Source organism: Tamandua tetradactyla, chromosome 26, assembly GCF_023851605.1.
Source record: "Tamandua tetradactyla isolate mTamTet1 chromosome 26, mTamTet1.pri, whole genome shotgun sequence".
Classification (NCBI taxonomy): domain Eukaryota; kingdom Metazoa; phylum Chordata; class Mammalia; order Pilosa; family Myrmecophagidae; genus Tamandua; species Tamandua tetradactyla.
The window spans coordinates 9,252,097-9,256,566 of NC_135352.1; the positions used below are offsets into that span (position 1 = coordinate 9,252,097).

At 43.6% G+C, this 4,470-nt stretch overlaps 1 pseudogene; it reads right to left on the minus strand.

The window, feature by feature from the left end:
- Positions 1–2,041: 2,041 nt before the first annotated feature.
- Positions 2,042–3,802, minus strand: LOC143669879 (insulin-like growth factor 2 mRNA-binding protein 2; annotated as a pseudogene).
- Between the last annotated feature and the right edge of the window lie 668 nt (positions 3,803–4,470).

The window sequence follows — 4,470 nt, forward strand, 5'->3', positions numbered from 1 at the left end:
ATATTCTTTCTGCCTCTTTATCGCTTCTCCTTCTGGGATTCCCATAATTTGTGTGTTGGAATGCTTGAGGTGTCTTAAACTGTTTTCACTTTTTTTTCTTGTTAGCTGGATATATTTTTTTGTTGTTGTTGTTTTTGTCACAGAACACTGTTTGCGGTAGTGAAAACTGACACTGCAGTCTGGTGGTATAACGGCTTGTTCACATAAACCATGTTCATTCTTCAGTGCAAAAAGCCCTAATGGCAGGCACCCTACAGAACATCGCCAGTATTTTCTCTCTCTGTTTTTCTTTGTCATCTTTTTACTTTTTTTTTTAACATGGGTAGGCACCAGGAAGCAAACCCGGGTCTCTAGCATGGCAGGTGAGAACTCTGCCTGCTGAGCCACTATGACCCACCCGGTCATCTTTTTAAAAGAAACAGTTTCAAGGTTTGTCCAAAAGAAGGCCATTCTTGGCTAGCGGAAGACAATTCGGAACAGCTGTTGCACTCTTGGACTATTACTCCTCCATGCCAGCGTTGATATCTTATTCTTTTTCCAACTCATTTTTATTAAAAAAAAATTTTTTTTTAAATGTTCCAACTCTCAGTTTTCTAAAATCTCTAAGGGCAAAGTGTTGAGGTAAAAAAAAAAAAAAACACCAGAGGTAACTTTTTGTCTGTATTTTTCTCGTTTAAAAAAATCTATAAATGTAAAGCCCTGGGCCAATGACCTTTCATGAATTTCTATTTTCCTCCACATTTTTTTTTTTAAAGAAAGAAATCATTTTGCAGAATGCTGATAGCTTTTATACTAAAATGCAAAGAAGACAAAACTCTTGGTGGAATTTTTGTTTGTTTGTTGGCTGGTCAGTTTTAGTGGGTATCTGTTTTTCTCTTCCAAAATGCTAGGACAGGTACCTTTGACTCTTCTTCTTTTAAGTAACCAAGTGTATTTTGAGGCTGGTTTGTGTGTTTCACTTTTGTTCCATTTGTATGATGTGCTACTCAGAGCACTGCTTTGCTGGGGGCTCGGGGGTAGGTGAGTATAACGGGTAGGGCGAGGAGGGGCTGGAATGGGTGTGTCGACACAGGGAACTGAGACAGAGGAATGAGGAAATTAAAAATAATGGGAATGGAAAAAAAAAGAATGGAGATGGAAAGGAAGGGGATGGAGAAATGGTAGGAGAGAGGTAGAGAGAGACAAAGGATTATATAGCAGTACGCAAAAATCAGTCTAAAATCTGTGAAGCAAAGAGAAGTGGTTATGTGAACTAGACAGGGATGAAGAGAAGGCAGAGTATCTTCTTCAAAGGGACAGTATCCCTTCTGTTGTCATACACAGATTATCCAGAACTGCTATGAATGTCCTTTAGACAAGCTTTCCCTCCAGGTGAATTTGGTGTGGGTGGCCTTGAAGTTCTTTATTATGCCATTAGAATTTTCCCCCAAATTACTTTAATTCCTTAAAGTCTAGAAAAGCCTGCTTTCTCTCTAAAAAATAAAACATACATATATAATTGATTAAAAATGGAAGTTAGTTGCGTTATTTGATAGATTATTTCTAAACTATATTAACGCTGCAGTCACCCTGTGTATCCACAGGCCACATATCTTAGCATCTCTCCCCTTCTAATATGTACACACCTGTACAGAGACTGTTTTCTACACCCAAAAAAGAAAAGGGTGTGAATTTTGCTTTGCTGTTGAACACATTCACCTGTGTTAGTTCAACTAAAAGGGATAGTGTCATGGGAGTTTAGGAGAGCTCTGAGTAGATGGTGGTGTGGATGGCTGGAAAACCTGCAGAAGCCCTGGAGTGGGGCTGGGCTAGCCCAGTGCTCTGAGGTACTGGGGAGACTGGTCTGAGCTCCTACCTCCTCAGCCCTGAGGGTTGATTCCAGGACGTCTGCAGAGCCCCTGGCAGGCCCCCTCCATAGACTTCTCATTCCTCGGGGTGGTCTTTGATTTGCTCCAGATCTGGTTGTCTGTGCTTGGTCTCCTTCTGTCAGGCATTGGAAGGGCTACGTTCATCCACTGTTTTGCTGATACCTGTGGGGGCCTCACTTGCTGCACTGTGAGGTGACTCTCTAAGAATATTTCTGCTCCTGCTGCTTCACCTGTTGTAGTTTCCCTGATGTTGGGCTATACAGTCTGGCTAGCAAAAAAAATGCCTAATAATTCTGACAAACACTTCCTCATTTTCCTCTGGCATTTGGTTGCGAGACCTGATGCACTGGGTAAATTCTGCAGTTCATCCACGGCTTTGCCACCCTTGCCAATCACCCGGCTGGCTGTGGAAGAGGGCACTCTGACGAGTTCTTCGAGCTTCACCTCTTCTTGGAGGTTAAAGAGGTTTTCTTCTTTCGGTTTCCCAAAGATCCATTCCTGGGCCTCAAACTGGGCTTCTGGTGGCTCAGTTATAATTACCATTTTTTTGCTGATATTGGGGCCTTTGGCTGGGGCAATCTTGATGGGGGCCCCAGCAAATCTAGCACCCCCTTCTTCCCAGTGATGGCACCCACAGCCTGGGTTGGGATGAAGAGATTCACAATCTCCTATTCTGGATAGGATTGATGATGTGGGAACGGGCTGAACTGGTGAGGTGAGTACATGCTAGAGAAGTATCTGGAGTGGTAGCAAAGGGGTGGTGGGGAAAGCAGGGGGAGCTCCACAGGGACCTGCTGGTGGAGGTAGCATGGACAGACCTGTTGAAAAGACACCACATGTTCTGAGGTTCAACCAGAGATTAGACTGGCTTGTTGATTAACAGCAAGCATTTCATTTTCAAACCCTCATGCAGCTTCTTCATGATCTCTGCCTCGGCCCTAGCACAGGTCTTGACTGTGCCTTTCACAGCAATGGTTCTTTCAGGGTTGTAGATGCTCAGATCCTGCCATGATGAAATTGTTATCTTGTTTTCATGTTCAATTTTCTTCAAATTTCTTCCTTCTTTCCCAATCAGTCTTCCAACCAACCCATTATGGCCCAAGACTTTCAGAGGAATCTCTTCAGCTAATCTGGTCTCATCAGCCTCTTTCTGTATGATTTCAAGAATCATGCAGCATGCTTCAGAGGTCCCCTCTGGAGTGGCATGGATGGTGACAGGCTTCTCTGCAGCCCCAGAGTTCTCCTTTCTGTGGATATCTAGCCAGGACTGGGTCTGCTTAGTGATGTTCTTTACGATCAAGCCCTCCTTTCTGATGATGGCACCAATAAACTGGGTGGGAACCAGCATCCACAGTGGGAAATCAACCTGGCCTGAGAAGAGCCCCCAGCAGTATGACCTTCATCTCGGGAAGAGTGGTCCCCACGATGGGCTCACTGAGCGGGTGGAAGGGAGCGCATCTCTTGATCTGGGAAGCAAGAAATCTTGAAGAAGTAGTTCTCAAACTGATGCCCACTTAGTTTCTCAATGGCTGTTTTTGCTTCTTCTCTTGTTGCATATGTGGTATTGACAATGGCAGTTTCTGTGTCTGTGTTGACTTGTTTCACATTCTCCACTGTTCCATACTGAGCCAAAAGTCCATCCAATGCCTCCCAGTGCAGGTGAGGAAGGATGTTTCAAATTTGAATTTTCCTGCTCCTTAGCTTTTTAAAGACTGAGTCATCAACTTCCATGATTTTCCCATGCAATTCCACTTTACCAACGAAGGTCTCAATGGCATGGATGGCCGAGTTCTGGTCTGGGTAGTCACGAAGGTGTAGCCAGACTTGAGCAGGACCTGTCCCACTAGGGGCAGTTTTCTGTCCCTGAAGAGCTGCCAGAGGTCATTGGTGATAATGGCGGGGCTCAGGTTCCCAATGTCAAGCTTATTCATCATCCTTCTTTTCCCCAAGAGCCAATGGCTCCACTGCCTGCTACCCTGCACTCCTCACCTCCTCCGTTGCCCTTGTCCCTCCTCTTCCTCCTTTGTAGTCCCCTTGTCTACCCGCCACCCCAAGCTATTTTCACTTTTAATTTGTCTTTTTCCTTTCTGCTTCTCAACCTGACTCATTTCGACTGTCTTGTCTTCAAGTTCACTGATTCTTTCTTCTGCCAGCTCCAATCTGCTCTTGAAACCCTGCTGGGAATTTTTCATTTCAATTATTGTGGTCTTCAACTCCAGTAGTTCTGTTTGGCTCCTTTATTAAATTTCTATCTCTTTACTTAGACTCTCATAATGCTCATTCATTGTTTCCTTGATAGCCTTTAGTTCTTTCTTTGTGTTTTACCCCAGCTCCTTGAGCATTTATAAAATCATTTTTTTTAAAGGTTTTTCTTGGTATGTCTTCTCCATTGGTATTTCCTGGACTTTTGCCCTCTTCTTTTAATTGGATTATCAATTCTTGTTTCTTCATCTCATACTCTTTTGTTGCACTTTACATTTCAATATTTTCAAGTGTTAATTCTGTGATTTCTACCCTGAAAGTCCGCTTCTTGGTTTTGTACCATTGGATGATAAGACAGAGATTTTCTTGAGTTCCAGCCTCTTATTAGGAAGTTCTATCC